The sequence below is a fragment of the Rattus norvegicus genome, chromosome 7 (assembly GCF_036323735.1).
Source record: "Rattus norvegicus strain BN/NHsdMcwi chromosome 7, GRCr8, whole genome shotgun sequence".
Taxonomy (NCBI): Eukaryota; Metazoa; Chordata; class Mammalia; order Rodentia; family Muridae; genus Rattus; species Rattus norvegicus.
In genome coordinates this window covers 125,542,758-125,556,138 of record NC_086025.1, presented here as the reverse complement: position 1 = coordinate 125,556,138, position 13,381 = coordinate 125,542,758, and the positions used below count along the sequence as shown (strand labels likewise).

The following is a 13,381-nucleotide window of genomic DNA, read 5'->3' as shown; positions in this document are numbered from 1 at the left end:
AAAGGGCTTTATATTGTTTTTGTATCCACCCTCTCTCACCCAGAGATAAATAGGAGGTATCTGTCTTCAAAATTGTCATCAAAGTGCCCCATGCTTTTCTAGTCCCATATGGGGCTGAGGCCATCTCTTTTGTGGAAGCTGAATAGAGGGCCTGCTGGTGCAGAATAAAGGCCATGGAAGCCATTTGAGGTGGGATGCACAAGGACCCCAAGCTTGTGAGCTATTTACCTCCAAATGAGATGAACCTGGTGTGGTCTAGAAGGGAATCTTCATACAGATCAACTGGTGTGCATCTCCTAGCCGTCTCTGCCTCTGTATTGCAGCTACAGACAGGAGTGATGGGCCTGACTGTTGCTTACCACCTCGTTCAGTCTGAATCAGCTTTAGGACAAGTTCAGGAGCCTTTCTTTAAAAAGTTCAGCCCCGTCGTATATAGGTTAGTAGATCGGTAGGCTAAAATGCACTCTATTTATGGTCTTATAACTTTAATATGTTCAAAGTTTTAAAACAAGCTTCAGTTATAGGGCAAGCTATTTACAGCTCAGTGAAAGATACAGGAGGCATATTCAATCAGTGTTTTCTTTAGGACTTGTGGATCGACATGATTCTGATATATGAGCATTTGAGCCCACACTGCAAAGGTTTGGAAAATTGTGCTGTGCATCAGTGAACATCTGATGTGCTTTCTTACAATTAACTTACATGGCTGCAAGTCAAGAAATTAAGGACAAAAATGAAATATCTACCTAAGCTCATTATGGACAACAGTTATTCTCCATTAAGTCTTTCTTTTGTTTTTTTTTCTTCTTTTTCAAAGATTTATTTATTTTGTTATTTAATGTGAGTCCACTGTAGCTGTCTTCAGACACACCAGAAGAGGGCATCAGATCCCATTACAGATGGTTATGAGCCACCATGTGGTTGCTGGAAATTGAACTCAGAACCTTTGGAAGATCAGTCAGTGCTCTTAAACGTTGAACCACTTCCCCATGAAGTGTTTCTTACCATCTCCATTCCGATCATTTTTATTTGATCACGTGAGAAGATTTCATGTTAAAGGTCATATGCATGTGCTCAGGCAAAACAATGCAAACCGGCCTCTTCCATGCATGCTCAAACCACTGTCCCTGCTGAAGAGACATTAATACATGCAGGTGGCTTTGATCGTTAAAAAAAAATTGGAATGCATTTCCTCAGATCATATATGTATAATTAACTGAGACTTGTTATTAATAAGGCCAGCTTGTCACTGTTTGAAACACCTCCAATGAACTGGTGGCCATCATGGCTTCAAGACAAGTAGTTCCTGGAGGGGCATCTGTATCTTTCAAGAGGATGAACTAACGGTAAGAACCCATTGATTTCTCATCCCTGCAATGAGAGCTGAGAGATCAGGGGCAGCGCGAAGAGCAGGTGCTTCGGATCATGGCCCAAGGTCCATTTTTTTTTTAAGGAGACACCACGCCATATTGCAAATAGAGACATGGAGGGGAGCTAGCTCTCCAATTAGGACAAAATCTTCCACTACAGGCAATAAAACAACAAGAGACATAACGCTATTGATACCTGAGAATTGCTACCACTTGTTATCTAAGCGTGCCGCTCACTCACAACTTTACCCAGGGGATCTGGAGCTAGTCTAAACACTTCAGAAAACATCCAGGGCCTTATGGCGCACTGTTCTTTCAGGCCTCAGAGTAAAAGTTAGCCGGAGCCTACTGCCACACGAAAATGATTTATTACCACGGGGCTGAACTAATGCGGTCTGCTTTACAACTCTCCTGGCAGACCAGGGGAGAGGCTGCGTTTATCACCAACAGTACATAATGCCTGCTGAAGAGCTCTGTGTTATTCATAAGCTGCCTTTTCTGTGCCATCATAATGCTGATAAATTAGGGAAAAATGCATATTTTATTTCAATTTATAACATATTGTTATATACATATCAATACATCACACTGCGGCAGGCGGAGCGAACGTTATTGCTGAAGGCTGTCGACAGGCTTCAATAAAGCTCAAAGGGGCTGCTCGGACAGTGCTAAGTCATAGCTAGCATGGCAAATAAAACGTCGCTTCTATCTCTCATAATATTTAGAGGAGATTTGCAGAAATGTCAGCACTGCATGAAGGAGACACTTGAGGGAAAGCCCCCAGGGAGACAAAATTTTCCACTGCAATTGGGAGGACCAGGGCGTTCTACACACTGAACAGCAGCTCTGAGTGATGTGCAGGGCCCCCCCAAAAAGAATGGCGGAATGGATTTGTGAAGGAGGATTTTGCCATTTTCTACTATTTTGGTTGGTTTCTGTTGCCTCTGATGGTGAAATGCCCCATTCTGCAAACACATTTTGAGATGAAGCCTTGATCTTCCTGTGGATTCCCGTATTTTATGCAGCTTTTAATTTGCAACTTACTTTTTTACATTAGTCAGGCTGCATAGACACATGATACTCAGGTCTTACGATGCGATTAGCAATCCCCTTTGCTGTCCTATGTAAAAACAGTAGTTGAGCTGTAATGAATAAAAGCTAATTTAAGGGTAATTGATACTCTTAATAAGGCCAAGTTGTTTTTTAGACATCAAGAACTCTCAGGTTAACTGCTTCAATCACACGTTAGACATCTTAGCCCATGTTATGTCTGTGCCAGGCTATGTGTCTAGAAGAACCCCAATTAGATCACAAATTTGTCTCCTAATTTAAGTCTATTATTCCAAGTGCCCTTTCTGGAGTTTAAAATGCAAATTTATACATGAGATTTTTCTTCTAAAGACTTAATGTTTGGATATAATGACCCTTTTTCATTTCACAGCACCAAAAATATGCTGTTGTTGCTCCAAGTCATTGGAAACATTGAGCTGTAACGAAACAGATACCAAGGCTACCTTCCTGTGGTTTTATGCCTAAGCTGGGGAAATCGTCGGACTTAGGAAATAAAATCCAATGTCATTACCAATGAACTAGAGGAAGAAAAACTACCAAAAAAAAGAAAGAAAAAGTACTGAATCAGCTACATATTTGAAGGTGTAAGCAGCCATCGGATCAGGTCACTAGGTCCGTCAGACCCACCCAACACCAGAAGTCCAGATCCATTGCCTTACATTACTCTTGAGGGGCTTCTGCAAACAACAGAAGACTTCAAGCAGACTCCCAGTGAACACCAGAACATCTGCTTTTTCTATTCTTGGTGCAGATATTACCCACTGAGAGAAAATGCTATTTGTGCAACCTTTCCCTCATCCCACACAAAGGTACCATCATACCCAGGACAGCTTTAGCGTCTGGGCTCATCTGGCCAGACAGACCAGGGTCAGTATAAGCTGGTGGACGTTTTAAACAACATTGCTTCTCAGCTACCGGAAGATGCGTGGCTGGCCCTCATCTACTGATACTACAGTGTCCTTACGCATGATGGGAGATCCCTTTGAGCTATCAATATCTTTCTCCTAATCTGTCCTAGAACCAGACACTTGGCCTCACGCTGTTGCTTTCTACCCACCAGGATGGCAGCTGTGCTGAGTCATGATGGAAAAACATTGTCAATATTTGTGAGGCTTTTCTTTCCTCGGTGCTTTTCTGCAAATAGTCACTGCCCAGTCGGGTCTCAACGCTGGTCTTAATACCTCCTATTCTTTTGTTTCCAAAATTCTCTTTTCCCGTGCACAAATTATTAGTGTTCACTTGAAAGCGGTAATAAGTTTCATACCAAATTTTTTTTTTTTTTAGCTCTTGTTCCTTTGTTTTAGAATCTTATTTCACACAGACCAGAGCTAGGTCCACACATTCTGTCACGCCAGGACGTAATGACTCACCCAAGGAAAACAGAAGCCAACCGAACCCCTAAAGCTTCTCTATAGATTCCCAAAGAGACCCCAGTGAACTTAATAAAAGTGGCCAAGTGACCTTTCCTTTTGCCGCCGTAAAGGGTCCTTGGGGACAAAGTGAGCATTTGCTCCTCAGTGCAGTTTGCAAATTATCCAAGGTGCTTCAGCTTCTGAGATTTCTTTTTTAAAAGACTGCAGACTCTGAGAACCAAATAAAGCCAACAAAGCTAGGTACAAATTTATTTATTTATTTATTTGTTTACTTATTTAATGTCTGAGTTCTCTGTTGCACGTACACCTGCATGTGGAAAGAAAGCATTAAATGCCTTTACAGATGGCTGTGAGCTACCATGTGGGTGCTGGGAATTGAACTCAGGACCTCTGGGAGAGCAGCCACTGCTCTTAAACCGCCAGGCCATCTCTCTAGCTCCTAGATATAATATTTTATTTTTTCTTTGGTTATTATTCTCAAGTAATCTAGAGTGGTAGAGAACCCGAGGATTCCTTCTCGTTTGGAAGTTTTATCTTGTACCTAGGAAGCCTTAGGTCATAGGTGTTAGGCTGACTTTAACTATGAGAGATTGAGGATGTGGACACACCACCAGTCCTGGGACCTATAAACATCCCATTCTCCACCCTCCATATACAAACACGTAAACTGTGCACATGCAGCCAGGCAAAGTTAACCAGACACACATGTTACATGTGTGCCAGGGAGCTCACATCGAATGTTTCTTTTTCTGTTTCAGCTATTAGACTAATAGAAGTTAGAGCTCCCATGCCCACATTCAAAAGTTAAACTGGATCACCACAGCAGACAGGGACATCTGGCATCCTGAACAAATCTGAGCCCATCATCTGAATCTATATGTTGGTGACATTTAGAATTAGAGGTTCACAGAATTGAATTTCTCGAGACAGAGTTGGGAGACAAAGACCATTTGCCCAGGGTTTCTAGAAAGTTTCAGGAAGAAGAGCTTCTGTGGGATAAACTGAGAAGGTCTAAAGTTGAATCAGGTGTGGGATTCTGACTGGTAAGACTTTGTCAATAAAAGACGATTTCTCCAGGGGTCATGACTGACTAGCCAGACTGGCCAGGTTCTGAAAAAGTACAGGGAAAATAATGCTTTATACTATAGCATATGTATCTCTGCTCTCTTCATATAATATCAGAAGGCAGCCATTTATAAAGTGAATAAACTGTTGGCTTAGCAGACTGTGAACACCAGCCTGCCACAGTCATTAACTTCCTGCCTGTAAGAATTAAAATGTCTCTTTTCATTTGATTAAAAACATCAAACCAGCATGAAATGATAACTTTTCTTTCTGTGGCACTCTGTGTTTAGTTTTCTTTTAAGACATCTGAATATAGCCTAAACATCAGCATATAGGACTACCCAGTCATTCAGTCTTATTACCAAACAGGTCACACGTAAAACAAAAGGGAGGGGAATGATACATTTGGGCATAGCCAGAAAATTAGAGCCAAAGCATCCTTCTGGTGTCCACGCAAACACAGAGTGCCAAGGGTAGATGTTGACTTATGGCTGTGGCTTTTCCATCTAGGAGAACGATTAGCATAATTGGCTTTAGATCAGATGGAAGCCATTAACCTTAAATTCCTTGCTGAGGCCTAACGTGTCTAACTAATATCCCTTTTATTTCATATTACTTTCCACTTGCTCACATAAATTATCTCCCCTTCTCCCAGACGTGAGAAGAGCTCATCTCCATCCATATGTGAATTCTATCCGCGGCTCTCCCACCTAAGAGAAGCCCATTTGCTCTATACACACTGCTTTCCTTTAAACCAAAGAGCAGCAAAGCCCCTTGGTTGTCCCCCCAAGTATTATTAACTAAAGCCAGCACAGCTGATGGTCCCTGAGGACTCTTCAGAGCTGGCATCCCACTTCCCAACTGGACCAGGGAAGCTCTCGCCATGCTGAGCGTCAGGTGAACACGAGACTGGGAAGAGGACACGGGCCATCTGCTTGTTGACGCCATACTTGGACGCTGCCTGAGCTGCTGAGCCTACAGTGTTTCACAGTGAAAGCCGCGCCGTCCCGCAGTGGGGAAGACGGTGCGGGCCCTGCCTCTGAGCCGTGGCCCGCACCCCGCCTTCCTACCCACAGTATTTCCAGCAAGCACCTGTAGTAAGGGGCAGCAGATTTTATACATTTGGCATTATACCTCTGCTAAAACTCCATGAGAGAGAAAAAGCTTCGCTGTGGGAAGCAGGGCTTCAGGTCCTGTCTCGGCTGCTTGGTCGCTTCTGCCATCTGCTGGCTTCAGGCTGGAAAGTTTCAACCTCTTCCCTCTCACTGTGGAGATTTCGTGATGCTTATTGTTCAGCTGAACTGATGGGGTTGAATCTTAGAAGATGACAAGGGAAAGGGTTGTACATTGTTGCTGGGAATGAACATCTTCAAAACAAGCTTCATTTTAGCAATGTGCCGATACTAAGGAAATTATGAGTGGGTTGCAGTTTGCATAGGCCCACACTGAGATTCCCATTGATAACACTTTCTTCTGGCATATTTGTCACAGTAACAACCAGAGAAGAGCATTTATGAAATAAAGGAGAACAGACTATTGAGAGTCCCAAAAGCCAAGAACTATGATTTATCAAGACTAACACGGGGCACTATCCATGGGTGGGTTTTGGGCAGCTCCCATTTCTGCCCAAGAACTGTCTTCATTGGACAATAGATGCTATGTTTTGTGGTGATTTTTTCACACACACACACACACACACACACACACACACACACACACACACACACACACACAGAGAGAGAGAGAGAGAGAGAGAGAGAGAGAGAGAGAGAGAGAGAGACTCACACAGCTGCACAGGAGATATTCTGCCTTATTTTCCGGCAGGGTAATAATTAGCGCTAGAGGCCTTTGGTTTGATGAGTCATGGTCAAGGCATTTCCCATAAATTTGTTGGATACTGTTTGATGGATATGGTTGAGGTTTGGTCTTGCTGTTTATAATAATATTGACTGCGGACCCCCAAGACATAGAGTAAGGATACAGACCCAAGCAACACTATGTGACTCTGTCCCCAAGTTATTTCTGATTCGTAAATGAAGATGTCAACAGCCAATAGCTTGGCAGAAGAGGCATAGGTGGGGTTTAGGATCCCGGGCTTGGGGTTGGAAAAGAACCATGAGTGGGGGAAAGGAGGCAAAGGAGGAAGAGAGAGATGCCATGGGTTAGGAGTCAAGAAGACATGGCCTTGAGGGCTGGCCAATTGGAGTTAAGAGCAGCCCAGATGAAACATAGTAAGTGATAGCTTGGCCTTATCCACAGGAAGTAGATTCTAATAGCACAGAGGGTAGATACCTGCCAAGCTTTTGTACCGATCGAGGCTTAATGTAAATATAATTTGTGTGTGTGTCTTTTATCAGGGAACAGAATAATCAAGGCAGGGAAGAAATCCCAGATTGGGATTAAATTTTCTACAACAGGATACTTTAGAAACACATAACAGACTATGGTAGACGTTGAACACAGAGTAAGGCCAGGTCACCCAGATGTGAGGTCATTCCTTAAACACCATCCTTTATTCACTATGGCCTTGCTAAGGAAAGCCGTTAAAATGGGAAAGAGCAGCTTAGTCTATATAAAATAGATATTTTGGTGGCTACCATTTACTTGTCTCAGATCCAGTCTCACTACACAGGTGTCTCTTCTCCAAGTTTAACTCCACAGAGAAACGGTATACCAGTGTGTCTTAGGAGGATCACAAACCATTGGAATGTTTAAGGGTTGCTTTTTGCCTCCCTTCTAAGGACTTTTTTGAGTAAAGGAAATCCAACTTTATTGATTCAACATCCTATCCCTCTAAGAAGTATTTTACACAGTTTCGACTTCAAAAGTGTCCTAGGCTCATCAGACTATTAAAGCATCCTTGGTAACAACTACAGAATTGCTTATAGGCAAACGCACCGACCAAGAAAGAAACCAATAAGCTGTATCCCCAAGAACCTGTACCCTCAAGACACGCATGAGTTCTCCTAGTCTACTCTAACTCCCACATCTCTCTGAGGTCTTCTTCAATCTCCACACAAGCCTATACATTTCCCAAACATCATTTCCTTAGTCTCAAGTATGTTCTATTTTTTCCAATAAAGTCTCCTTTATTTGTAGTACTGGGATCCTTAATCTAACAGCAAAACTTACTCCTAGCCTTACAGTTTTTGAGTGCATTCAATCTCATCTCCTTCACTTACTATATGTCTACAGCCTTATATGCAATTATTTTTAGATTTCATTATTAAGATCTCTATAATACATTTTGGGGGAGAGACACATAACACCAGAGACGCAGTCAGTACGATGCCAGCACAGAGCGTGGGGAAGATGTGTGTCGGAAGGGATGGTACCTCCTATCTCTCTGACAGTCATTCCTCTACTCATGTCAAGGTTGTGACAAAGACCTGGCCAAACATCATTTTGCATGGAAGAGAAGAGCATTTAAAATTTTGGCAGAGCGAACTAATAACATCAGGATTTATATTCTAGTAAAGTTCTTCAGGCAGAGGGGTGAATGTAGAGCAGGTGATAAATACTGTGAAGAAAACTAAGACAGCCCTCATAGGGAGAATGATAATTTGTATAATGGGCAAACCATGTGAAATGTGTGTTCTTAAATCTAAGTCAGGCTATTTAGAGACATGCACAGCATGGTGTTCTGGGTGGCTGTCTTCAAGCACACCACCCTCCATTTTCTGGAGTCATTCTGATCCTGTAAGTTTTCTCATCACTAAAATATGGGCACTTCATTCTCAGGCATAGTTCCATGTAATATACATTCCAGAGACATGAGACATTGCAGAGACATGTTTTCAGGTAAACATGGGATCAAGAATCAGTTCCCACTTATTAGCTGGCTGAATGGAATGGCCGGCTAGCATTTCCTTTGTGTGTATACAAATTCAGCAAGAGGCTTTGCAAATGGTGGCTGGATTTGGCACTTTTGCCTGCCTTGTTTTTCTAACGGCTAGTCCGGAGACATAGTAAAGCTAGAAGGAAACTAACCGTAAATGTCTTCAGGAATTAGAACCGTATACTGTCTGGTTATAGAAGGCAGGATGAGGGCCAGAAAATGCTGGTTTTTTAACAAGACAGAGTTGCCAAAATATAAGGGAACATTGTAAGTGGAGTCATCTGAAGAGCCTCTGGGCTGCTTCAAGATGTTTTTTGTTCCAGTTTCCTTGGAGACTTGGAGCCAGCAGGTGGAGAAGACAGAAGCGACTCCCAAACACGCTGTATGTGTTGTTCAAAGAGTGGTCCTGAGAGTCTTCACAGCTGAATGTAGTTCTGAAATAGTCTGAACTATTTCAAGCCCAGGGGAATCTTCCTATCTGGTTTACACTAGAGGATATTCATTAACTATAAGAACACGTTCAGCATTGAAGGGCTTTCCATCGGCAGTTATCCATTCTCTACATTTCCATTGGTCATCTGCCTTGAAGTCTTAGCTTTAAAAGGATCGGTTATCACAAATATTCTGTAGTAAAGAACATAGGAGGCAAAACGTTTCAAGTACACCATGCCCAAAACCATTATTACTAAATATTATTAAATACTAAGAAAAAAATGCTAACTTTTCCTAAGAGGAGAACGTTCGTTCTATAGACACTCACTAGGAGGAGCTGCATTCTGACAAGCGGTTACAATTTATTTCACCGCTTACTAGAGAGGCAGTTATTCTATTTGGAAATTAAAAGAAGAAAAATGCAGGGTTGTATGAACTTGACTTCGAAGCTATGTTCCATGTATAAGGAGGCAAGGTCTCCTTTATGACGAAACATAGAAATGGCAAGGCAAGCTTCAGGCTCTGTGGGTGATGACTATGCTCATCTTTGTGGACTTGGATTTTAGACATTGACTCATCAGCAGAAATGATGGGAGCAGTGGGATGACCTCACAGGCAATCTGCTGACCTAGTTCTCTGGCACCTGCTTTACCAAAGGTAAACGTAACAGCCAGATGTACAAACCTAATTGCTTTCTACTGCAGTCAGACATGTATTAAAATCTACCGTACTTTTGCTGGTGGTCCTGACGAAATATTCCATAAAATGTAATTTTACATTCGTGCCTCTTTAGGCATCCTAGAAAAATCCTACATTTGTTATTTCTGTGTATAGTTGTCCCTCTCTTTTCATTGGAATGTTCGCAGACCAATGTGTTCACTCCAGTCATAAGAGCTCCTCGTGAGCGTCACTCTGCATCCTTTGCCCATCCTTGTCATGTGACTCATGTGCAGGGGAGGTTCCTTCAGTTTCTGATCTACACGCTACTCCATGCTTCTCCATCCTGTGCTCGCCCTGTCCTTCTCTGTGTTTCTGAGCTTTGCTTTCGTTAGCATCTCCTTTGACACTTATTCCCATTACTCTCCTTCCCGTGCTCTTCCTGCATTGAATTCCTTCTCAAATCAAAACGACCTTACAAGTAGACACCCACTCTCTCATGTGTATCCATAGCATCCAGTACACTGTCTCATTGTACTCTACATTCAAGGACTGACATTAAACCAAACACGCCGTCATTCGACGTCAGTGCTCGCTTCAGGTTGGACCACAAAACGAGGCACATATCGGTTGAGGATAATACTAACATTTTGATATGACAAACGTTCATTTCTCCCTCTTTCCTTTGACACTTTAATGAGACTCTTGGAAATTCAGATGACCATCCAACAGCACCTGGTGGGCTATGGACGCCAGTTTAACCTACTCTACTAGGGATTCCCTACGGGTGCCTTTAAATCAGCCACAATGGATGTCATAGTTAGGGTCTTATTGGGGCTGGCTTACAGGTTCAGAGGTTCAGTCTGTTTTCATCAAGGCAGGAGCAGGACAGCATCCAGGCAGGCATGGTGCAGGAGGAGCTGAGTTCTATATCTTCACCCGAAGGAAGCCAGGAACAGACTGAGCATCCTCATGCAGCTAGGAGGAGGGTCTCCGAGCCCACCCCACAGTGACACACTTCCTCCAACAAGGCCACACCTTCTAACAGTGCCACTCCGTGGGTCAAGCATATGCAAACCATCACTATGGAAACACAAAATGGGCCACTTTCTAAGGAAATTAGATAAAATAAAGTTAGAAGACAAAGTCTGAGAATGACTCAAATATTTCATAACTTTCAAAGTGGTAGAAAGTCGTAAAAGTTTTCTGGTATTGTTGGTACATGTTCTTGGAACTCAGACCTAGGTTTTTACCTGTAGAGTGACAACACTTACTGCACAGTGTAGCTTCAGGCTGGGGAGATAAAGAAAGCAGGGAGACCTGGTGGATACTTGTGGAGGCAATGAGATCCTTAGCCCTTTCAAATGGTTTCACATAATTGCAGAGATTCAATACTCCTTTAGTGCAGTGACGAAGCCATTATATTTAAGATATTTTAAAATTAATATTGGGAGGCAGAAGTAGGTGTTACCTCTGAGTTGAAGGATATTGTGGTCTCCATAGCAATTTCAGGCTAACTGGGGCTACATGGCGAGACCTATCTAAAACAACAAGTAAACCAAAAACCATAATGACAATATAAAACCAACCAAACAGCAGTAAACGTCCAGCAGGCCAGTTAGAATGGATACATAAGGCTGATGGATTATACATTGTATGCATTCCACCTAAGAAATACATTAATAATCCCCACTTGGGCCGGTGGTGTTCAGAGGCAAAGAAAAGGAGGTATTACTAGGAAATGACGTTTGACTTATTTGTCAAATACACACTGTTACAATAGCTTCAACATTAAAAGGGGTTATTCATTGATGAGCTTGTGTCACTGAAGGTAATACTGGTGAAAAGGAAAGAAAAGAAAAGTAGAATTCATGGACTAGTCACCAAGGAAATACTTAACTTGTATTGGTTATGTGAGTTAAGAGAATACACTTCAATGCGTGAAACCATTCTATTTCACACAACTATTAATGGGACCTCATTACTTGGTAGCAACAGGAATTGGCCTCTGTGAGTGTGTCTAAGCACCGAAACGATGTTCCAGGATCACTTGGTGCCTCCATTGCATTCACTCGTGAAGGTCTTTCATGAGTCCAAGATAATGAAAGAGGGCACGGGCAGAGTGGGCTTTATTTTCCACCCCAGATGTCCCCTGGTGACAGGCAAGAGGTACTCCGAGCGCCATGTTTGTTTTCCCTGCAGTTGTAGTAGGAGCAGGAGCCTCAGCTTCCCCGTGTGCATTCCTAATAATTCTTTCCATCCACTCACAAATGTGAATTGTCACCCCTGATTCATGTTCATTAATCAAAATGGCAAATGCGTGTGGAGTGCCGAATCAGGGTCTAGGCTCTTGTCTGAAAGTGTGATCCATCATTACTGACTGGCATTTCCAGTTAAACTACACAAGAATGTGGTGAAAACAGACGCTCCCGTGAAGCTGGGGAAGGAAGCTGGGGCCAAGAGGCTAGCGTTTTAATTGGCAAGATGCAAAATGCTTACAACGGAGTAGACTAAACATTCGGAGGTTTTGTAGGAAAACAATCAGGCAAAAATACAGGGAAAAGTGGCTTTTAAAAACATCTTTGGGGAAGGTTTCTTGAAAACAATGCTGTAGATGGTTGAAAATGCTATCTGACTTAATAAGGCCACAGAAATAGGACTTGACCCATATTTTCTGCACCTAGGGGAAGCTGACTAAGTGTAATGAGAATCAGCTACTCATAAAACATTACGCTCAGAGGGTCCTTAACAGCCCTTGCTGGGCTCTGCACTTTCTGTTGAGGGAGGAGCTATGTACATTAAATCAGTTGCTTAAAAAAATTCATAAGAAAACCACTCAAGGAAAAAGTAGGTATATTCGATGAGGCTGATGAGATGAGAACGTATATTATCCCTTGGAGTATGTATATCACAAAACACAAAAGGGTGTAAAAAGCAATTCCTCTAAATCAAATAGCATTAGCTATACTCTTAAATGTGAAGCATGAAGACTTTGATTTTCAGATTTGTAAAATAACAATCTGAACTTGCAACGATTGGATTGGATCGGTGTCACTAAAATATCTCTTTATTTGGTATGGCTTTAGGAGAGACTCCTCATCTCTTGTCCATAGACCCATGTATTACAACCATAAATACTGTCGAGTTTCCCTGTAGAGGTTAATGTAGGAGTGCCTTTTGTATTTTATTTCCCCAATAGGGTACACCTCTTTTCTATCGCATTGAGACATGAAAACAGCAAGAAACAATTACTGTAAGAGTAAATATATTTAACCCAAGTCCAATCGATTAGTATGAAATAATGAATTCCCAAGCAGCAGTCGGCAAGCTGGATATATATGGGGAGACCAACTTGATGCCCTTCACTAGGAGAGGGTGAGCCGAGTGGATTCGACATTCCACACACACATTTGCTTTTCACAGTTATGGAAATTCATTTTTAACATGCTATTTTAGAGTGCCCGTAATTGATTTATACCTATGATTGAACTAAAGAGTTAGATTATCTTTTTTTTCATCTTTATTAACTTGAGTATTTCTTATTTACATTTCGATTGTTATTCCCTTTCCCAGTT

General features: G+C 42.2%; 1 pseudogene; it reads right to left on the bottom strand.

Annotated features, from left to right (window-relative positions):
* Positions 1-13,381, bottom strand: part of LOC134479771 (U1 small nuclear ribonucleoprotein C-like) — a 37,000-nt pseudogene extending 23,619 nt beyond the window's left edge.